This window comes from Ambystoma mexicanum, chromosome 2q (assembly GCF_040938575.1).
Source record: "Ambystoma mexicanum isolate Mex_15411 chromosome 2q, UKY_AmexF1_1, whole genome shotgun sequence".
Classification (NCBI taxonomy): domain Eukaryota; kingdom Metazoa; phylum Chordata; class Amphibia; order Caudata; family Ambystomatidae; genus Ambystoma; species Ambystoma mexicanum.
Genome location: NC_090924.1, coordinates 636,354,227 through 636,377,981, shown reverse-complemented (window position 1 = coordinate 636,377,981; position 23,755 = coordinate 636,354,227). Strand labels below are relative to the sequence as shown.

At 51.1% G+C, this 23,755-nt stretch overlaps 1 protein-coding gene across 3 annotated transcripts in view; it reads left to right on the top strand.

Moving 5' to 3' along the window:
- Positions 1-23,755, top strand: part of CLEC16A (C-type lectin domain containing 16A) — a 1,932,649-nt gene that overhangs the window by 1,703,414 nt on the left and 205,480 nt on the right. The gene's annotated exons all lie outside the window — the stretch shown is intronic.

Below are 23,755 nucleotides of genomic sequence, written 5' to 3'. Positions count from 1 at the left end.
TTTGCCCCATAGGGCATAATGGGAGTGGGGAAGGCGCTAATTACGCCACCGTAAATTACAGTGGCGTAATTAGCACCATGGTCCCTTAGCGCCATGGATTTTAACGCCTGCAAAAAGCAGGCGTTGAAATCACCATGGCGCTAAGGGACCTTGTAATCAGGCGTTAAGGGTCAGCGCCGTTTACGGCGCCGTTAACCCCTTAACGCCTCACTCATAATGAGGCCCAGTGAAAATGTTTTTACAACGGGCCATGGCATTCGGGTGAAAGGCTGGGCCTCTCTGCTTCCCCTCACCACCTTACTCATGTAATGCATGAAAGGGTCACAACTGACCCTTTTGTGCATAAAACAAATTGTACAGTAGTGATTTTAGCCACTTCTGTACTTATCCATTGCCACCTTCACAGTGAAGGAGGAAATGGTGGAAATAACAGTTAAAAACCCCACAGTTTTACATTACAACTGGCAGAGGTGGCATTTCTTAAGTATCTCCAAAGGTATTAAAAAAAAAATACCACCTCAGCCGGTGGCCAACTCTAAATTGCACTGATTTTTGTAAATACCATTGGTGTGACGGTGGTAACTTTATCCAGTTTTATTTCATAGAACAATCTGCCCATCTCTGAATGACCCTCTTAGTTTGCAGTCTACTAAGAATGAATACCTGAATGTTATTCTTCTGTGCATGTTTTTTTCATCTGTCCCCGAAAGCGAGTACCACAAACAATCTTAACAGCCATTTCTATGAGCAACGCATAGTAACACCCCTGCGTGCTTAGAAAACTCTTTTTGTCGTGAGCTCACCAGTGAGGACAAACGCTGAGATGTGTGCCTTTACTTCCTTCACAAACAGAAGTCGTGTTAAGCTGCTGATGATTGTAACAGACTTATGGTGTATGGGCTGCAGTGATAGCAACATTATCATAGAGGGTCACAGACTCTGTCATCTCAATGCATACATTGCTGCTGGGTGGTATGGACATGGCCCTTGCCTAGGCTCTTCTCCCTGTCACTCACCTACTGTTTAGGGCCCCATGTGGAGGACGCACAGGCACACCTACAACATTGCTGAAATCAAGACGCATGTCTCACTCTATCAAAACAAAAGCTGAGCAGACCCTGCAGCACTAGGCTCCTTCGAGCCATGCTAGATTTTGAAGGATATCGCCAATTCTATTTTTAAATATTTTTTTTTTAAAAAACATTTTGCAGCTCTGGCCCAGGAAGCAACAACCCAGTCAGCAGGGGGCGCAATTGCCCCCTTTTCAGCCCACTCTGAGCCAGGGCATCTTGTATTCCCCTAACAGTTTTTTTTCAAGATTCAACTGATGTATTTATAATCCCATTTATTTCATTTTCAATCTGTCAAGGAGTGAAAAACTGGACGTTAAGTAGAGCATTGTATACTGTTCCTCATTATTGTCTTAACATTAGCTGACTGCAGGAATTGTTTATGGTGTATTCAACTTCTCAGTTTTAAACCTTCCAAAAGTGAAATTGCGACCCTCCCTCCACCTGTAAAATCAAAGTAAACCAATTTTTCATGGATTATGCGCTCCCGTGGATTTCTCATTTTAGATATCGATTCCTGCTTTAGCATATGTCGGAAACATGTTTTGTCAGCAGGGGGTGGCGTGTGGCTTTGGCATCGAAGTCTGTCGACGCTCTTCACACGTGTGTCTGGAAGTGACTTCAATGCTGATATAAATAGGTTGCACCGTGCCCCGTTGCCTCTGTTCCTCTTGGAATAGTTCGATAACCTCAGATGTTCTTCAACGCATGTGGATTACTTGCATTGTCACTGTAAAATGTCAAAACTGAAACCAGGTCTGTGATCCGAAAATGCTGATCACAGTTCCTCACAGACTCTTTCGTGCCTTGGCACAGGCCATGACGCCGTTGAGTGGGGCTCCTACCAGTTGATGACATCTAAGCCCTTGAAAGAGTGGATGTCAAAGCTCGTTCTAGGTAGTTCTTCTAAATCTCCCAGTCGTGCAGGAGCTTACTGAGTGGTAGAGGTAGAGGTGTCCTCAGAGTGGAGTGGCTACAGCCACCATCCCCTCAATGCTACATAAACCCAAACCTCAGTGAGGTTTTCTGCCACGGTTCACCTGTGGGTCGAGGGGGCTTTTCCTGTTCAGCACGTAATTCGGTGAGGGAGGGATAGCTCAGGGCAAGTCAAGTAATTGGGGGAGGGAGGATAGCTCAGGGGCAACGCATTTGTCTTGGAAGCAAGACAATGCAGCGCAAAGCAGGTTTGAATCATGATTCTGTGCTTAGAAACCAATCTCTGATATTAAGCACGTTATGAAAGAACAATTATAATATGATATAATGGGTTAAGGCCACGTCCGTTGCTTGAACCTTACAGATCATTCAACAGGGGTTACTGTCTCCCTTTCGTGCAGCGTCCTATGGACTATAGGCCTTACACCAGCACCTGGCCTCTGTAGACTATCCTCTCGGAGGAGGTCTGTAAGCTTCTCTCAAAGAGCTCGATAGAACTAGTACTGCACTCGAAACGAGGCAAAGGTTCATACCTGTTTTGTGGTGCCAAAAAAAAACTGGGGCTTGTGTCCCATTCTGGATATGAAGGCTGCTGTCACTCTCCTGTGTTATAAATAACAGTTCTGGACGTTCCCTTCAACAAAAGTCATCTTTAAGCTGATTGTCTTTCTTGTATGGGTGGTCGGGATACCTGGTGTACTCTCATGCCAGGATTTATGATTCTCCAGTGTCTTAGACCAACACAGCCTACTGACTATCTCTTATAGTTTGTTCACTTTCAACTTGCCTAGTATGTTCCCCTACCAGGACTTCCTTTACACCCTTGCAACTGCCTGGCATACTCTCCTCCCAGGCCTCCTGGGTTCACACTGTTCCAATTGCCTTGAGTTTTCTCCTACCAGGGCTTTCTGTAATCTTGCACCTGGAATGGCCTAGTATATTCTCCTGCTAGGGCTTTTCGGGTGTGAGCTCCTACTGATTCTCCCACCTTTGGTGGGGTTTGTCTTGTACACTTCTTGGCTAATATGCTTGGTTTCTTATATATTGGCTTTTTAGCCGCTCTGTCATATATTCGTAACAATCATAGACAAACTTGAAAGGATCTCCCTTTTGAAAACTGCCCTTTTCATCTTTCTCTCTTTGGTTTTACAAAGCGTTTCTTTTCTTTCGTGGTTTCACAAGTTATTTCAGTTTGGCTTAGTCGTCGACACGCCCAGTGTTCCCTCTGTCCTCTTGCGGTCTGACTGGTTTTTAATTGCATTTGCCATTGTTTCTACAGTCTACTCCTGCTGCCTTCCACGTTGCGACCATTCTTTCACCGGCTTCCTGCTTATTGAGGCTTCCCCTGTGCTTGTCTGTTTTGCATCGGATGTCGGCGAGTAAAATGCAGTAAAATGCTGATGCCAGCGAACACCCAGGAGCTCTCTGCTTGCTTCTGGCGTTCCTGCTGCATGTCGCCTGCTTCCAGCTACCTTCGCCCATTAGGACTCCGAGCCGGTTGGCTCCATAGACTTCTCGCATGAAGAGGAGCAAAACGCTCCTGCCAGCATCCTCTCCGTGCCACTTGCTTCAGTAATTTAGAGGTCCCAGGCACAGGTGTGTGCTTGTTGCCACTAGAGGGCTGCCTGTGCTTGTGGATTAATGTGCTCTGCATTAGTCCTTTCCTCTTCTTCGTCCCAGTGTTATAGGGATTGTGGGAATAGTACTCCCCTTCCAAAAATATTGTATGATTGTTTGTTATGGATTTTTTTTTTTTAAACTTTGGTTTTATTAGCATTTTCTTATTATAACAAACTGGGCAAACACAGTGGTACATATAATGCAATTGACTGGCCCATTCAACCCTTAGTCCCACCCCCTTCCTCTACTCCCCTCCCCAACACTGCCCCCCCTACTATTCTACTAGAACTTCAGTCTTGCGAGACGGTTCGTGCTCTCTTCCCATCTTGTGCTTAGGAGAAGATGTGATGGGTGACCAATATTTTACAGGCTAAGTTATAGTTGCAGTTCCCCGGACCGTGGGTACTCAGTCCAGACCACACTTGGCTCCTAACCCCTTTCCCCGGGCCTGGGGGAGTGTTTTGTGTCAGTGGACGTCCCATCCCCAGGACTGTTGTACTCCGTACCGGTTGGCCAGGAATGTGCCCGAATCGTTGTTTACCATTGCTGTGAGTTTATCCATTAAGAACATGCTCTTTACCTTCTGCTGCCATTCCTCCTTGGAGGGGGTTTCCGGGCTCTTCCACCTCTGTGCCAGGGCCACCCTCCCCACCCTCAACATTGTTTCCGTCATCCTTGAATATCTATGTATTTCCAAGACCTCTGGGGGGAGACCCAACAGCATCGACAACGGGTCCTGGTAGAGAGGTTCGTCTGACACCTCTGCAATCTAAGTTCGAACCATACCCCAAAAGTCCTGGACCTTTGGACAGAGCCACCACATATGTTTCCTGGATCCCCTCTGGCCACATCCCCTTGGGCACATTGGTGATACGCCCGGGAACATTTTGGATAGTTTCACTGGGTCCCTATGCCACCCCTGCAGTATCTTGAAATTATGCTCCATGTCTGCAGTGAATAAATTACTGTGGAAGGCGATCTTAAAAATCCTGGACCAGGCGTCCTCCGAAAGAACTCCCCCCGCCAATTCCTCCCAGTATAAGCGGAAACTTTGTCTCCCGGGGAGGTTAATGGTGTTCAAAATTTTGTACATGCTCGACACCGCGCCCTTTCTCGAGGTCGCCGTGTCCAGGAACTTTTCAAAGGGGGTCAACTCCCTCCTCAAATTTTGGCCCCACGCTTGGTCACACAGTATGCCCTTGAGGCGGTGGTACTCAAAGATGGAAAGGGACCCATGGCCAAGTGCATCTCTCAGGTCATCGTAAGCTAGGAATTCTCCCTCCCTGAACATCTGCCCTGCCCATTCCATCCCTAAATCTGACCAGATCTGTGAGTTCCGGAACCCTCTATTTCCCAGGTTGAGGGGGAGACTCCAAAGGGAGGACATCGGGGAAGGCCATGAAGTGAGATGGGCTGTCTGTGGGCCCTCCTTCCAAATTTCCCAGAGGACTCCCAGGGTCGGATGGGCTCTTAACTTTCTCGGGATAGTTTTGCGCGGGGCCCATAGGAGATCCCTAACCTTCAAGTGGTGGGTGTCCATGTCCTTTAGGTATGACCAGTACATCCTCATCCCTTCTTTCATGTGTTCTAAGAGGACCCTCAATTGGGCTGCTCGGAAGTAAAGGCGAAAGTCATGAAGCCCGAACCCCCCCCCTCCTCCCTCAGCAGTGTCAGAGTTGACCTCCCCGTCCTCGGGGTTTTCCCCTGCCAAATGAATTCTCGGACTGCGTTCTGTAAATCCCTAAAGGTCTGCTCTGGGATGATGGTGGGGAGCGCTGTGAACAGGTATAGAACCCTTGGTAAGACATTCATCTTGACCGCTGTCATCCGGCCATACCATGACAGGATCATCTTGCCCCATCTCCGCAGGTCCACTGTGATCCCTGCCATTATGGGGTTATAGTTGGTGGAGGCTAGTTTAGACAGGTCCCTGGTAAGAAGGACGCCCAGGTATCGTATGGAAGCCTTACCCACTGCAACCCCTTCCAGCCTATCCAGCGGGTCTAACTCAGGGTCTCGTTCTCTCATTGGGAGCAGGACTGATTTCGTAGCGATGATTTTTAGCCCAGAGAAGCGGCCGAAGGTGGCCATCAGGGACAAAAGGAGGCGGGACTCACCATATAGGCCAGAATGTCGTCTGCAAATAGGGACAATTTGAATTCCATTTCACCTCTACTAATTCCCCTGATGCCTGGATGTGCTCTGATCGCTATGGCCAATGGTTCCATCGTGAGAACGTATATCAAAGGGTAGAGGGGGCAACCCTGCCTGGTTCCCCACGAGAGAGGGAAGGACCCGGACAACGTCCCGTTCACTTGAACCCTTGCCGTGGGAGCTCTATAGAGTGCAGATACCCAGCTCCTGATGTGGGGCCCGAAACCCATTTTTCGGAGGAGGAGTTCCATGTATCTCCACTCCACCCTATCGAATGCTTTTTCGGAGTCTAGGGAGAGGACACAAGCGTCCAACTCTGATTCCTGTGCATAGTGGAACAGGTCTATCGTTTTGCGGATATTGTCCGACCCCTGCCTCCCCCTTATAAAGCCTACCTGATCACCGTGGACCAGCCTCGGCATTATCCCCTCCATCCGCTTTCCCACCACTTTAGCCAAGATCTTCACGTCCGTGTTAAGTAACGAAATCGGCCGGTACAAGGAGCACACCTCGGGGTCCTTTCCTTCCTTGGGCAGTACTGCTATGATGGCCCCCATCATGGAATCGGGGAGAATGCCCCCCTCTAGTACAGAATTGAAAACCCTCGCCAGGTGTGGAGCTAGGGCGGAGCGGAACCTCTTGTAAAAGTACACCGTGAAACCATCTTCCCCCGGGGTGGTCCCCACTTTCATCCCGCTGATTACCTTGTCTATCTCCTCCTCGTTAACCGGACCCTCCAACCCCTCAGACATCACTCTCGTTAAGGTAGGGACTTGAATGGACCCCAGGAAGTCTTCTATTGGAGAGTCTCCCTCATCATATTCTGAAGTGTACAGAGTTTCATAGTAATGGCGGAAGGCCTCCCCAATGTGGGGAGAGTCATACCCTAATGTCCCCTGAGTGTCTTTCACCGCCTTCACCATTCTATTACGTTGGACCTCCCTCAGCTTCCAGGCTAGAATGCTGTCTGCCTTATCCCCCTTATCGTAATATTTTTGTTTCACCATCTGGAGGCTCCTCTCCGTTTTATGCAGGAGGAGGTCCTTCAATTGGAGTCTGAAGTCCTCCAGTGCGGCGACTTGGTCGCGCTCAAGGGGCCTTTCCGGGGAGCCACATGGCTGGTGTTGGGCTATCTTGTCCCGTAGAATCTTTTCCCGGGCCTCCCTTTTCTTCTGGGATCCCATTTTCATAAGAGCTCCTCGTAGAGTCGCCTAGAAGGCGTCCCACAATATATGTATGCTAACCTCCCCATTATCGTTCAGCTCAAAGAACTCCGTTATGGCGTCTAGCACTTCCTGCGCGAGGACTTCGTCTTTCAGCAAGGCGTCCTTACATTTCCAGCGTCCTCTGCGCTCTGAGTGCCAACCCTCTGCAATAGTGATCAGGGCCATATCGTGGTCCGTCCAGGGGACCGAGTCAACTCTATAGCCCGAGATGTATGGGCGAAGTGTCTCGTCCACCAGGATATAATCAATTCTGGAGAATGAGGTGTGTATGGCCGAGTAACACGTGTATGAGGGGACGTCAGACCTAGGGGACGGGATAGTGTCCACCAGACCCAGCTCTGCGTTGACACTCTGGAAGTTGCGCGCCATGGCCTCATCCGCAGGCCTAATGGTTGGAGGACCCATGCGCTTTCTATCTGAGGATGGGTCTAAGACCATGTTGAAGTCTCCCCCCACCACTACCTTGCCGCGCACAAAGAGTTTAAGCCTATCTCTTCCTCCCAGAACTGGGCCTGGCCCTCATTTGGGCCGTATACGACTGCCAGAGTTAAGGGGGCGCCTTGTAGTGAACCTCTTACCAGTAGATAGCGACCCTCGGGGTCCCTCAGTGATGCCTCCTGTTCAAAGCCTACGCCCCTCGCTAACAAGATGGCCACTCCCCTCTTCTTAGATCTGTGCAATGTACAGAGCATTTCGCCTATTCCTCCTCCCCTCATCTTGGGTTCTTTCCCTCGTGCCCAGTGTGTCTCCTGCAGGAAGAGCAGGTCTAGTTTAGCCCTTCGGAACTCTCTACATACTAGAGATCTTTTTGTGGGGGTGTTCAGACCTCGCACATTCAAGGCACCCACCCCTAGGGCCGGCAAACCCTCAGCCATGGTCTATGCAACTCTCCCGTCCGGTCACCCACATCCTATCAAATCCCCGTCTCGCTTCTTTAGTCTCGCATCTTGATGAATTGGATATCCCCTCCCGCCCTCCAGAAGGGCCCTAAAACTGACCCCCAACTTCCCCCCACCCCGAACCCTGAAAAAACAACCCCTGCCAACTTGAGGATACCTCCCTCCCCCCTACCCGGCGTCCAGCCAGTTAGTTCCGCCATTGCTGGCTTTTGGCCGGACCACCAGCCTGTCCCCCTTGGCCAGGCACGCGGTTCAATGCTAGTCTCCTTGAGCCCCCCCTTTCCCCCCCATGCATTGACCCGTCAATCGCTCACACTATACTTGCTGTTCAGAGTGGGACTGTTTTCGCTGGGATATCCCGAACTTCCAATCCTGCACCGCAGCTAGTCGGGATTCGCACGCCGTCAGCCCTCCAAGTCCCTATGTTCTCTTTCCTGCGCGGGTGGTGGAGTGTTCAGTTTTTTGTATTTCCGCGAAGCGGTTCTCCATCTCCTGTAGCCCGACTGGTCTAGGCCGCCCCTTTCTATTGCTTCAGGGCCGATTGGGTCTCTTCGGGGGTTGGAGTCCGCCGCGAAATCCTGTATGGCCCCTCTTATATCCTCCTCAGTAGTCAGCATTGTCCGTTGGCCCATATATTCGAATGACAGGGAGAAAGGATACCCCCACCTATAGCGCACCCCCTTCTCTTTGAGTAGCTGCGTTAAGGGGCGGCACATTCTGCGCTTTGCCAGGGTGTAGGCGGAGAGGTCCTGGAAAATGGAGACCTGAGCGTTGTTGTAAGTTATTACCCCCGCTTTCCTCGCTTCATCCAAGACCTTGGTCTTTTCCGTATAATAGTGGAACCGGGCAAGGACAGACCGGGGGCTCCCCGCCTTACCTCCTGCTCTATGCACCTGGTCGAACGTTGGTTCTGTGGTCATCTCCTCCGCAAACAGCAGTGTAATAATGTCTCTCACAATTCGAGTTAAGTCCCTCTCTGTTTCCCCTTCGGTCTCTGGTATCCTGAAAAATCTCAGATTGTTCCTCCTTTCCCTGTTTTCATAGTCATCCATCTGCCTTGCTCTTTCCTCCTCTCTTTTCTCCAGAGCTGCGAGCCTCATGTCTGTGTGAACTTCGTGGGCTACTGACGAGGACTGGTTGGTTTCCACTTGCAGGAGCCTGTCCTCCACTTTGTCCACCCTCTGATCCATTTTTTCGAACTTCTGGGCAATGTCTGAGCGCATTTCCCTAATTTCCTGTAAAATAGAGGCAAGGCCCTTTTCCATTGCTATTGTGGAGTCCGTCGTGGTGCCCGAGTGAGCCATGCCGCCGGAGCCTGTGGAGCTGTTGTTGTGACTTTCCATATCTCTGTACCGGAATGTCTGTAGGGTCTCCTGCCAGCTCATACACCCCTCTGCCGTGCCCCCCGCGGGGTCCGCCGCTGGTCAGGGTCTTTGGGGGGTTTCCCCGAGGTGGTCCTCAGGCGGGCACACACCCCTCCCGCTCTGGGCGGGGGCCTCGCACCTGGGGCTCTCCTCGTCTCAGTGTGGCCTTGTAGGGCGGGGGGGCCACCGGTGCCGTTCCTACACCTCTGTCTGTTTTCACTGTTCTCCGCCGGAGGGGGTGACAGGCGGGCACACGCCCCGGGGGCCTCCACCTGTTTGGGCCGAGGTCGGTGGTCGTCTTCTCCTTCTCCAGGGCCCCTGGGCGCACAGGGTTCTCCGGGGGGGTGGGGGGGGGGCACAGTCCTCAGCGTGCAGACTCAAGGTTCTTGCGCTTTGGTTGGGGCCTCGCTGGGCCTATACTGCTGGGGAACAGTCTACTGTAGGGGGGGTGGGTGGTTGGGCGTGCTGTGGTTGTGGCTGGCTGGCGGGTGCTCAAAGTATTTCCTGTGTGTGGCCCCGGGTGCCGGGTGTGGGGGCTGCCCGCCCGTGCCACCCACCAGGTCCGCCCCACTGGGAGGGTGCTCCAACCCCGGAGGCGGGGAGAAGGTGGCGCAGGCCCAGAGTGCCTCACCTCCGCGGGCCGCTTCCACTCGCCATCCGCCGAAGTCCGTTGTGGGTGGGGGGTGGGCCTCTTTCTCACTGCGGCTGTGACTGCCTCCTGTGGCCTGCTGCAGGCTCCTCCTTTTCCCGGGCTCCGCAGCCCGACGAGAGGACAGGTTCTCCAGCGGGGCTCCCCAGGACCCGGATGCCGGATCTGGGGGCTGCCCGCGCGCGCCTCCCGCCAGGAGAGTGTTCCGTCCCCGCTGGAGAGGAGAGGGTGACGCGGCTCAGATCCTTGCTCGGGGGCCCCAATCTGGTGGGCGACTGCTGGGGAGGGCAGACACCGGCGGGGGAGTGCCTCACCTCTGTGGGCCGCTTCCACTCGCTTTCCGCCGGAATCTGTTGGGGGTGGGCCCGGCCGGTGGGCCTCCCTCTCGTTGCGTCCCCGTCCACCTCCTCTGGGCTGCTGCGGGCTGGATCCACCCGCAGGCCCTCCGCCTCTGCGCGCCTCTCCTTTCCCAGAGGCTCCACAGCCCGATGCGAGGGCCGGCTCTCCGGCAGGCCGTTCCTGTTCCCCGTGCACTCGGGCGCACTCTCCCTCTCGGTCGCCGCCCCGTCGTGGCCCGTTCTCCTGTCTCCCGGGGGCCTCAAGCTTCGCTCTTTCGAGCAGGGGTGTCTCGGGGGGGTCACCGCTGTAAGGCTGCCCAGCGGGTCCGTCTGGGGGGGGCTCAATCCCCTTGGAAGGCCCAGACTCGGCGGGAGCTCGGCACCTAGGCTGCCATCACCTATGCGCCCCCTGGTGGCCCCCTCTTGTTATGGATTTTAAAGGTTAACTAGTTTTTGAGAAGAATGATATGTAGGACTGGACTAAGTGTCTTTCACAATTTGACATGGTCAGTTGACTCCTAGAAGTTGGCCTTTGGAATGTAACGACAGGTTCACACTATTCTGCATGGGTGGAAGAGGGCAGGTATTACAATAGGTTGTTAGGGCATGGGGAGTTGGAGATGTATTGAAAGGGAACAGGGATACCATGTCTCAACAGATGATACAATTACCCTCTCCCAGAGGGTGTCTCGATCATACCTCATGTAACCGCCCGTAGGATCAGTTAGCGGCTGCCATCACCTGGCCACATGGGAGGAGGTTACTGCTGGGAAAGGAGGGATTATACCGTCGGATTCATCACAACATGCTTCTTCAACAAACGAGGTGGTGTGGGGTCCTTGCCTCTGTGAAGAGAAGCAATGCAACTGTTGTTCTGGGCTCTGGAGAACGGCGTTCCTCCAATGCCATCCCATCTGTCCGGAAGAGTGTGTGTCACAGCGGATGCTTTAAGACAGACAGACTTCAGCCTCCCATGAATCGGAGCTCTGCCAGTATGTTCTGGAGGAGATCTCCTTTTGGGCAATTCCTCAAGTCAACCTTTTTGCTTCTAGTATGAACAAGGAGTACAAGTTGTTCTGCCCCAGGGAATTTCCTCCTCAGGGAGCTGTGGGGGACGTGCTGACAGTCGAGTAGACATTCAAGCTCCTTTATGAGTTTCCACTAATCACTGTCATTCCGCTGGTTCTAAGGAGGACGGAACCACGTTGGTCCTGATCGATTCAGACTGGGATCAGAGGACATGGTATCCAGAGTTCCTGGACATGTCCATCTGCCTTCCCTGGCACCTTCTGAGGAGAGTCAATTTGCTCTCCCAATCTGAATGTGGGTGCTCCACCCAAACTTCAGCAGCTTGAACTTTCATGCTTGGCTACTGAGAGGCTGAGATACAAGGAGTGGAATTTGTTGGATGACGTCCTTGATGTACTCCTTTCAGCTCCGAGACCCACCACAAAGTCTATTTATGCCTACAGATGAGACACATTTTCAGCTTGCTGCTGGGAGAGGCATCTCGACCCTTTAGCCTGCCTCTTATCGCCTGTTTTAGATATTTCTTGCTGCCCTTGATTGGCACTGTTAAAGGGATACCTCACTGCTATTTCGGTTTGGAAGAGGTCCCCGGAACAGGGCACCTTCGAGGGGATTGGGTCCTCCGACATATTCCATATCTATGACAGTAATCCCCACAGCTGTGCTGCTTCGGAAAACCTTTCGGTGTCTGCGTCCTGCGTTGATGACGTCAATACGCTGTCCTCGAGGGCCTTCGTCAAGTCGACGTCACTGAATGTTATAAGTAGGACGCACAGCGCCCGTTGCCTCAGTTCCATTTTTTCCGCTAACGTGTTCGCTTCGGAGATCTCGGCGCCCCTCGATTGTACTGAATCCTGTTCTTTCTGTTCTTCGAACCTGTTTCTTCATACGAATATGATGGCTTCGGCTTCTTCCACCCCGCGGTCCGTGTTTAAGAAGTGTCAGGTGTGTGGGTCCAAGATGTCCCTGACGGATACGCACAACGCTTGCCTCTGGTGCCTCGGGGAGGACCATGATACGGACGACTGTATCGACTGCCAATCGCTCACTTCGAAGGCCTTGCGGGAGCGTAAGAAGAAGCTGTCAGTCGGTAAGGTGGCCAAGCCCCGGAAGTCACGTTCCACTGGTCTTTCGACGGACGATTCGAGGGGTGACTCTCCGCATCGTCGTCGTGAGTATGGGGGTTCTCGGTCTGGGAGTTGGTCCCGCCATTCCTATGCCTCTTCGAGGCACTCCAGGAAGCACCGTCACAGGTCGCCTTCCCCGTCCTCTTCCGAGGACTCCGCCCGTCGGCGGGTAGCTTGTCCCAACAAGTATTCCACTCCGTAGGAATGGGATTCGTTCCGAAAGGAGATGTTGGCAATCTTTCAATCGCAGGGCTCCGGTCCGGCCGCGCCATCTGAGGACGCCGGTCGAGGCCGCGCTAGAGACACCGCTCGTCCGCCTTCAGGCTCAAGCAGTCGTCGCGACCACCGGGCGCCTTCGAGGTCCCAGTCGGACAAGGATGGTCGCTCTAGGCATGCCCGTTCCAGGTCCTGGTCCTCGACGCCATCGAGACCGCGAGACTCTGTGATGTCTTCCAAGAAGACATCGACGCCAGCAGCGCCAAGGTCATTGACGGACTTTCTCGAGGCCCTGCCTCCTAGGAAGTCGTTAACCCATCGACGCCTAGGCTGTCGAGCGACACGTTCGGGGCTCCGCCCTCGAGGCCTGTGTCGACGTTGTCGAAGCTGTCGGCGCCGCGCTCAACGTCGACGCCTTTTGAGGCAGCCTTGTCAGAGGTACCCCGTGGCACCCCCAAGAAAGGCGATGGCTAAGGCTAAACATGTCTTTGAGCCTTTTTCTGTACCCTCTTTCCAGCCTCTATATTATATTTCTGAGGTGGATGAGGGGTCTGAGGAAGGTGAGGTTCCTGCATTGGTTCCTGATGACATTGTTTCTGGTCACAGTCAACTTGAGGACCTGCGTCAGTCGCTGCATGACGCCAGTGGTCTAGACACCTCTCCGGAGGTGGAGTTTGGTAGGCCGGAGCCTGGCACGCATGCCGAATCTTCATATCGGTGCCTCATGTCGAGGGTCACTGAATACCTGGGTTGGTCTGCCCCCCCTGGGGATTTTCAGCAGGATGACCTGACTGATATCTTGGACCAAGGTCCTCCAACTGACCCGGTGCTGCCATTCCATATGGCCTTGCAGAGAAGGGTGGCTGCGGCTTGGACTTCTCCGGAGAGTCTCCCGGCAGTGAGCAAGTCCTTGCCGAAGAAATATCGCCCAGCCAGTGGTGACCCCTGCTACTTGACAACGCATCCTACTCCAGAGAGTATGGTGGTGCAGGCGGCTACGGCCCCCGCAAAGCAGGCGTTGTACCCTACCATCCCTCCTGATCGGGACGACAAATGTTTTGACGGCTGGGCGAAGAAGGTATTTTCTTCTGGGGGGAATGGCGCTCCAGGCTGCCAACTCCGTTTGTACCTTGTCTCGTTTCACGCACACTCTGTGGAACTGTATTTCCCTAGCGGCTGATCATATTCCCGAAGGGGAGGAACGGGATGGTTTCCTTGCTATCGTGCAGGATGGCAAGGACGCCATGTGTGAATCCGTTCAGTCGGGTCTGGACATGGTTGATTGCATCAGCCGGTCCATGGCGGCGAGCACCATACTGTGCAGGTTTGCGTGGTTGCGGAAGTCGGGTTTTGCTCCGGATGTGCAAGCCCGGCTCCTCAACATGCCCTTTGATGGTGAACATCTTTTTGGCAGCAAGGCTGACGAGAGTCTTGAGAGGTTGCAGACCTCGAAAGCTACAGCAAAGTCGTTGGGCGCTGCAGTCCGCCAACCTCTGCCTTTTCGTCCTAGGTGGACAGCAATGGAGGGGAGGTTCCTTTCGTTATTATTCATCCTTTAGTAAATCGAGAGGAGCTGCAAGTCAAAGGGGCAACCATAGGAGTGCCAGAGGTGGAAACACGGTACTTGAGGTGCCAAGGCCACGCGTGCAGTTGCCTCTTTGCCCTCAGGCACTGCAGCAGCCGCTTTAGCTCAGTCATGAGGCTCATGCTTCTCTGGTTGGGGGAGGGCTGGCGCAGCATCTGGTAGAATGGCGTGCCATTACTTCAGATGTGTGGGTTCTGGAGATCATAGCCCACGGCTACTGTCTTCCTTTCCGGCCTCACGACAATCCACCAGGGAACCTCTCTTTGAAGAGTCCGGATCCGCTCCTTGTGCAGGAAATTCAATCCCTGCTGGAGAAAGGCGCCATAGAACTGGTGCCTGTAGCGTAGAGGAACAAGGGATGGTATTCCCCTTATTTTTTTATTTGGAAGAAAGACGGAGGATTGAGACCCATCATGGACTTGCACGGTTTGAACAAGCTCCTCAGGAAGGACAAGTTCAAGATGGTTACTCTTTCTCAAGTCTTCCAGGCCCTTCAACTTCAGGACTGGTTGGTGTCTCTCGACCTCAAGGATGCCTATTTTCATGTGCCGATCCATCCAAAGCACAAGAAGTACCTGAGGTTCGCGGTTGGCGACTCGCACTTTCAGTTTCGGGTCCTGCCGTTCGGATTGACCTCCACCCCGAGGGTTTTCACCAAGCTCATGGTGGTGGTGGCAGCAGATCTCAGGAAAGGGGGGATTCACGTCTACCCCTACCTGGACGATTGGTTGATCAGGGCGCGCTCTCCCGAGCAAGTCCTGGATCAACTATCCGCCACCTGCCACTCCCTCCACAAGCTGGGCTTCTCCCTCAACTTAAAGAAGTCTCACTTGACGCCAACTCAGCAGCTCCAGTACATCGGAGCAGTGCTCGACACGTCCCTGGGGCAGTGTTTTCCTCCCCAGGTGAGGGCTCTTCACATTCAGCAGATGGTACACATGCCCAGAGTCTCCCGACTGCGGATGAGATCTTTGCAGTGGGCTCTCAAGATGCAGTGGTCACAGTCCTCCGGCAGGATGTCAGACCCCGTTCAGGTGCCGCCATCGGTCGCTCAGGACCTTCTGTGGTGGGCCGACGAAGGCAATCTGATGAGGGGAGCTCCATTTTGGTGGCCCTGGCCGGAGGTGACGATCGTGATAGACGCATCCCTCACGGGATGTGGAGCTCATGCCAACGAGCTCACAGTCAACGGTCGTTGGTCTCCGTCGGAGTCCAGACTCTTTATCAGTCTGTTGGAGTTGATGCAGTACCTCAACAAAAAAGGGGGGGGGGCAGGGTCACTTCCTCTGTGCAGGGAGGCGATGTAGCTCTGGTACTGGGCCATCCAGCAGGAAATTTCGATCTCGGCAGTTCATCTGGCCGGAGATGAAAACGAGACGGCGGACGCTCTGAGCAGGCAGAGCGCGATCTCTCACGAGTGGGAGTTGGCTCAGGAGATTCTCCTGGAGATCTTCGCCCTTTGTGGGACCCCTCAAGTGGATCTCTTTGCCTCCAGTTTCGACCGGAAGTGCGAAAGGTTCTGCTCGTGGGAATTTCCTCCAAGAGGAGCCTTAGAAGACGCGTTCGTGGTGGAGTGGTCCACGTTTCCTCCAGTCCCCGTCATCCCGCAGGTGCTGCAGAGATTACTGAGGTTCGGTTCCCGGATGATCCTCATTGCTCTCGCTTGGGCCAGGAGGGCGTGGTACCCGGACTTGCTTGACTTGTCCATCTGCCCTCCACGTCGTCTTCCCTACCGAGACTATCTGCTCTCACAGGAGGGGGGTCAGGTTCTCCATCCAGAGGTCAGATCCCTCAACCTTCACGCTTGGCTTCTGAAAGGTTGAGGTATAAGGATTGGGACCTCCCTGAAGACGTGATGGAGGTGTTGCTTTCGGCCAGAAGGCCGGCAACAAAGTCCCTGTACCGTTGCCGTTGGAGAATGTTCTGCGACTGGTGCAGGGTTAAGAATGTGGATCCTTTTTCATGTGACATTCCTGTAGTTCTGTCTTTTTTGCTTTCTTTAGCCCACAGGGGCTTACAAGTGGGTACCATTAAAGGTTACCTGGCGGCGCTGTCCATATTTAAGCGCTCGTCTGAGGAGTGTTCTTATTTTAAAATTCCTTTAATTTCTCAGTTTCTGAAAGGGCTCACTAATGTGTTCCCTCCGTCACCTTTCCAGGTGCCTAGTTGGGATTTGAACCTTGTTCTCAAGTTTCTAATGGGTGCTCCGTTTGAGCCTTTGCATTCTTGTCCTTTGAGACTGTTAACCCTTAAAACTGTATTTTTAGTTGCGGTCACTTCCGCTCGCAGAGTGAGTGAGTTACAGGCACTTTCAGTTAAGCCACCCTTCACTGTGTTTCATAAGGACAGGGTTGTCCTTCGAGTTCGTCCTTCCTTTCTTCCGAAGGTGGTGTCGGAATTTCATTTTAGCCAGAAAGTTGTTCTTCCGGCATTTTATCCTCCTCCGCATCCTGGTAAGGACGAGGAGAGGCTCCAAAAAGTTAGATTCTAGGAGAGCTTTAAGTTTCTACATTTCAACATTTCACGCATGTCCCGGGTCAGAGTGGACGATCAGCTCTTTATTGGTTACGCTAGAAGGCATTTGGGACAAGCTGTGACTAAGCAGACTTTATCTAGATGGATTATCTTGGCAATTTCTGAATGTTACCGCCTAGCGGTTAAGGATCCTCCTGTAGGCTTACAGGCCCATTCGACTAGGGGTATGGCTGTCTCTACTGCCCTGCAGAGGGGTGTTCCTATTCGTAACATCTATGATGCAGCCACTTGGGCTTCGGTCCATACTTTTGTGCGTCACTACTCCCTTGATTCTATCCATGGGCAGGATCTGGCTTTTGGCAAGGCGGTCCTTTACTCTGCAATTTGATTGGGCATTCTAAATTTGTATATTCCAAATTATTTTCCCACCTCCTTACGTTGGTACTGCTTCGGGAGTCTGTCATAGATATGGAATACGTCGGAGGACCCAATCCCCGCAAAGAACAAGTTACTCTCTTAACGGTTAACTTTCTTTCGATGGGATGGTCCGACGATGTATTCCATATCGCTCCCTCCATGCCTTCCCCGCTACAGAATTTCTTATTCGATTGCAGCTTACGTTTCCGCAAGGCTTTCTGTGGTCCTACTGGCAGAAGATTGGTGCCACACGTTCTGGGAAAAAATTACAACTGCGGCTACGGGTGTCGTGCGTCCTACTTATAACATCCGGTGACGTCGGCTCGACGCAGGCCATCGAGGACGGCGCAGGACGCAGAAAGATTTTTTTCCGAAGCAGCACAGCTGTGGTGATTACTGTCATAGATATGGAATACGTTGTCGGACCATCCCATCGAAAGAATGTTACCAGGTAAGAGAGTAACTACTTCTTCTCACTCCCAACAGTCTGCAGATCTTGCTGGGTTTGTTTAACCAGCTTGCCACAAGGTTGTTCCTTGTGAATCGGAAGCGGCCTCTGCGATACGTGCTGTCGCTTCAGGGTGGAGGTGCGGCTTGATTCACCGTTCTCTGCATCCGCATTCTGCACGTTTGGAGGTTCTTTCCTCTAACCCCTTGAGTGTGCGAGGAGGAGCGCGAGGAGCTGCCGGTGGGAGCTCTGGGAGCCGGCAGCTGGTGTGAACATAACTTAATCGCTTGACCTCGCAAGCTCTGCTAGCCTTGCCAGCTCTACCAGCGCTTCTGCAGCTTGTCTGCAGCGCGTGTGGAGCAAACAGTGGGGGCATTGGGTGTGGACCCAAGCGCTTTGCCAGGCTCAGAGAAAAAGCAAACGGATAAGGTGGCGTCCAGATCTTTGTGCTCCCCTTACCTCCCCCAATACATGTTGGCGGATAACGTGGGCAAAGCAGGTGATTTCCCTGCTGAGAGGGGGATTGACGGCTGGCCTATTAGTGTCTGAGGGCTTTTGGGGCTGGCACTCAGGATTGGAGGCACAGTGGAGCAGAGTGGAATTAAGGGGAACTTCGGTTTTTGTGCTTGGGTGTTGTCCTGAACGTTTATTGTGGTGCTCCTTCCTTCACTTCACTACATGCATTACATTGGTTGTGCCTAACATGATAGCTAGTGCCCTGCCATATGGGCTCTGAAGTTTAGACTGGGCGCCTCATTTCTGACCACTGGCCACGATTGTGGTAATATCCGCCCTTGAGCAACCAGGGTGTGGCACACTCTTGCATGTACACTTAGGCCCACAGGCTTACTGGTCTTCAGCTTGCTGTATGCCTGGAGGTATTTGTAGGATCATTAAGCTGCGAGCATTTAGGCCTTGCACTTGGTTGATGGTGCAGGTTCCTCTAACTCTTGGTAAGCCAGTGGTAAAGGTGGGGGAGTGTAGCTACCCCTTCACTGGGCGCCTCACTTAAAGCGTGTAGTAGCGCATTACCTGTAAGAAGTGGGGCCATTAGTCTCAACAGGTGGTTTTGCTCCTGGACTATATTGGGTACTCGGCGGATAACATTGTTTGGAAAGTAGAAGGCAAGGCCCAGTCGGGGGTGTACTACAACCCTTATACCTGTGAGGGGACCGTGGAGTGATTGGGAGCATATTAAAATACAATTAAGTGACTCAGAATGCCGTCGGGGGGAAAAAAGCTGCACAAAACAATTACAATTTACGCAACACAAGGAAGCAACTAGAGGGTGATGGCCTCCAGAATAAGGCTACGGGCGTCCTTAAGGGAAAATAGAAGAAGAATGCCAAGACCACGGTTCTTCCAGGAGAAGGAGCAATTACTGGTTTCTTCCCCTTGATTTCCCCCACCGGAAATTAATTCCACGATTATCGAGTTTTGCCGGAAGCCGGGGCAGGAGATCCTATGAATTCGTCAAATTACGATGCTATCGATAACAACTCATTGTTAGATCTATGCCTGAGCATCCAGAGAGGGATGACCCCACAGATCCCCAGGACGCCGGATGACATCGGCTTGTTACAGGGAAATAATTCATCGGACTTTCCTGTTCGTGCCCTGGTTCATCCAGTTCCCTCAAGCAGATTGTCTGCCTCTCCCAACATGGTAATGGTCTCTATGGAAGATGCACCGGATGCAGAGGAAGAAGATCTCACCTCCACGTATCCGGGGGCAAACGAATTAGCAGAGATTCAATCTTCGGTGGCCTCGCTACAATTTGCCCTAAAGATTTTACTCCAAAAGACAGGGTGTATTCTAGCCAACACTAATTCACTGACCACCGTCCAGATGATTGCAAATGCAGAGGTAGCTGAAGTAGAAGTTGATCTCTCTGGAGCCATTGTTATAGCAGAGGGGATAAATGACACTCCAGAAATAGCTGAGGAGCCGAACAACATCCAAGACAATGAAGCCGCTGCTAGCATGGACAATAGTAAGGTGGTCTATTAATCCCTCAAGCAGCGTAAGATGGCTAAGAGGGCCCATAAAATCATGAATACCATCACACCGGATGGGGTTGAGGGAGAACCAGCGCTAGTTGGCAATCGCTCCAAGAAAGCTAAAAAAAAGGGCGGCCAGAGCGAAGAAAAAGAATAGCTCTGGAGAGGGATGTCTGATCAGCTGGTTGAAAACTGACCAAGAAAAGAAGATAGAGCGGCTCGAAGAGATTGTACAACCAGGGAGGAAGGAGCTGAGGACTGAGGAGGGACAGATACCCACCACAGAAGAAATGGAAGATCAGGCAGCAGAGTGGGAACAATTTGAGAGGGAAGTCCATATTGAAGAAGAAAGACAAGCCTTGAGTCTGATGTAATCCTCCCCTCTACTCCCCACCGTCAATGGGGTCAGTTACCCACCAACAAAACCGGGAAAGGTTGGGCCTGTTCCCTCTGACTCTAGGATTTGTAGGATCAAGAGCCTTTATAAAGAAGGCAAATGTAGTTGGCTGTCCCGCTCTGAGTTCTTGACCAGATTGCACTCTGTACCTGAATTACGTGCGTTGAAGTCCAATGACTTCCAGTTTGTGGAGCCATTGAAAGGCCCTAATCCCTGTGTTTCCGCTCTCCATTGTAAATTCATATCGACTGCCCAGATGATAAGGAAGTTTCGGGAGGAATTATGGGCAGTGGATGTTGAAATTGATGCAGACTTGGAGGAAATTGACCCCAGTTTTGACACTCTTTTACTTGATGGATATGTGAACTATCAATCACTTGCAAAGCGGGGTGATAAAGGGAGACCTTTTGGGGGACGTTTGATAGGGGTGGCTAGCTTTTTGCCTTCAAGACGAATCTTGTGCAATCTTGAGAGTAATTTGATGGCAGTAGAGGTTATATATGGTCTCAATGGGAAAGGGGAAAAATTATTGTTGGTGAATCTATATAATCCTCCTCAAATGTTGCTAAGTGAGATGCTGCAAGAAGCACTTCATGAGCTATTAGCCTCTTGGTCAACCAGTTCCGGAAACACCTTGGTGGTTGTTGTGGGTGATTTTAATTGCCACATGGCGGGTGAGGGAGGGAGTCTTCCACAGAATCCAAAGTTAAGGGAGAAACGGTTACTGACTCATTCCAAAATTGACAAGGAGGAGCCAGGATGGCTCCACTTGTTCGAAGAATGGGATTTAGAAATGTTAAATGGCTATACCTTGAGTGATCATCCTGGTAGGCATATGTGGTCCAATGGTTCTTCTGTTAGCACATTGGATTACATATTCTTGTATCCAGAAATGCTACCGGGGGTGGAGGATATGACAGTTACTCCTAACAATTGGAGTGACCATTCAGCACTCCAGTGTATGTTTAGTGTCCGTCTGGTAGCCCCTGAGAAAAGTAACCTGGGCACAGTGAGTGTTGATAAAGCAGGAACCAGCATAAGGTGGACCGCCAAGAATATTAACCAAGCGGCGGACGCACTGGCGATTGAGAAATGGCTGTATCTTCCAGAGTTTAAAAACTTGTCTATTGATTGTATAGAAAATTGGATCACTGTGTTTTCTAGTAGACCTGCAACTGCCCCAACACGGCAGATGATTAGACCTGAAGGTAAGGGACTCCCTTTTAATAAAAAATTCAGAGACGCAAAGAGAGAGCTTAGAAGGGACCTGCGAGTCTGTTTGAAGAGAGCGTATATCAAGAATATTCGTTCGGTGGATAGAATACATGCCCATCAGAAATTAGTACAAACCATCTGCACTAAAAACACTTGCAGTATGTGGTCTCTACTAGGTGAAACTAGCACGACTGTGAAGGGACAACTGGTTAATCCCATAAATGCTGTAGAATGGGAACATTTCTTGGGGAATCGAAATGACTGTACATTGTCTGAGGAGAGTCATCTTCCAACTGCTATAAGACCAATCTCCCCTTTTGACATCTCCTATTCGGCCATTATTGGTAAAATAAAAACTTTAAAATCTTCTAGGGCTCTGGGTCCTAATGGACTGGCTAACATAGTAATTAAAAGCCAGCCCGAGTTCTGGGCCGGTATATTGACCATATTGTTTGGAAAAATGATGGCCCAGATGAGGATTCCTATTTCTTGGCAGACTGCAGTATCGATTCCTGCCTTCAAAAGAGGAAACCGGCTTGACCCGAATAACTACAGATTACTGTCAGTGTTAGACAAAACAGGTAAATTATTTGTGTCCTTGTTACCTAATGAGCTGCAGATGTGGGTTAATAAGTCCAACATTTTGCCTAAATTTCAATGCGGCTTCAGAAGAGATTATTCTACTTCACATAACCTTATGGTCATGAACCTATTGAGAACCAGGGCCCGTGGAAGGGAGGAACCGCTGTTGTATGCTCTGTACATTGATTTCAAAATGGCCTTCGACTCTGCCTAGAGAAAGACTTTGGTCTAAATTAGCCACTTTGGGCTGTCCCGAGGGCCTTTTGTACTACCTTAGACTGCTTCACTTTAACACCTCAGTTACGTTGAAATTAGATCAAGAGCGTCACGTAACTCAAAAGGTGAAGCAGAATAGGGGGGTTAAACAGGGTTGTGTCACTGCCCCTCTGGTGTACAATCTATATGTATGTGACATCCTGGTGGCTATAGACGCCGCTAACAATTGTCCCCCAAAAATTGGGGAGGCGTCCTGTTCCGTCTTGGCATACGCAGACGATCTGGTCATTTTTGACCATACTATCAGCGGGCTGCGTAGATCTGCTGCGGCTCTTTGGGAATATGCCTCTTGTAATGGTCTTACCATCAATTTTGGATAAAACCAAAGTACTGAGATTCACCTGTAAAAGTGTTTCTTGGGTGAATCTCCTGGTGGGCAATGTTAAGATCCCTTACGCGCCACTATATCGCTATTTGGGTATAGATTTTGAGCCCTGTGGTGAATATGTGGCATGTAAGAAATCCCGTACTACACGTGCAGCGCAAGTACCAGCTCTAATGGTCAGTTTTACTAACAAACAGGGGGGCTTCACGCTATGGGGCACGCGCCAACTTTATATGCAAGTATTAACCCCTATGATGACCTATGGCCTAGATGCCCTTTTTGATTTGGACCTTGGATGGCTGCAGGTCATCGAGGGGAAGTTTTGGCAACGTGTCCTCGGTTTGGCACCAGGAGTCCCTATGGCCATTATATGCTTGGAATTGGGAGTACCCTCTCTTTATGCCACTTTTATGAAAAAGAGACTAGGGTTTTTCCTGAAGATGTGTAGTGGAACAGATAATCCTCTGCTGTCAACGGTATATCAGGAACTATGTAAGAAACAGAACCCTGGTGCTCCGTATGCCAAAATGATAAAACATCTAGCTGATATTGGTTGGGCCTGGAATGGAGGGGAGTATTCAATGCTGGTCCAGAAGGCACTGAATAAGCGTGTTGATATGTGGGACTGGTTAGAGAATTTTGCCCACCTCCACTCACTGAAAAGTTACCAGTTCGTACAATACAGGCTTTATACCTTCATGAAACCTCAGGCTTATCTTAACCTCTGTCCCTCTAAAAGGTTACGACATTTTATACTACTACTTAGGATGGACCAGCTCCCAACTCTGATGGTCATGGGTAGAAGAGAACAAATTCCTAGGGACCAACGGATTTGTTGGGTATGTAAAGCTGATAACGAATTAGAGACAGCTAGACATTTACTAAGCCAATGCAGTGGCTTGATAGATGTAATCCACCGGCATATTGGGCGGTTTACCCATGACCTGGGCACAATCAGTGACCTAATTTTTTGGCACCACTGCTTCAATTTTGAGAGCCTGCGGACTCTAACGGCCTTTTATAACATCTGGCTAAGGATAGAAGAGACTCTGGGTATTAAGATTTGAATAATATCCTGAAAACAATATGTGATGTAACATCTTATAGCCACATGTTTATCCTATGGAGGGCTATATTATGGTTCTGATCTGCCAAGTGCCATGTGGTTGAATATATGACTGTTTGTATTTACATGGATTTACATTCAGCACATTAATGGGTGATGCTTGGTGTCCTGACGAGCCATTGATCTACACAGTTGTATAGCGTTTCCTCACTCTTACTTTCTGTGCTTATCTAGTTGTAAGACTTGTTATACAAATAAGGCGGAAGAATAATTTGGGTGGGTCTATGGAGTATGTATCTCCATGACCATCATTTTTTACATTTTATATGCCAACATCTTTA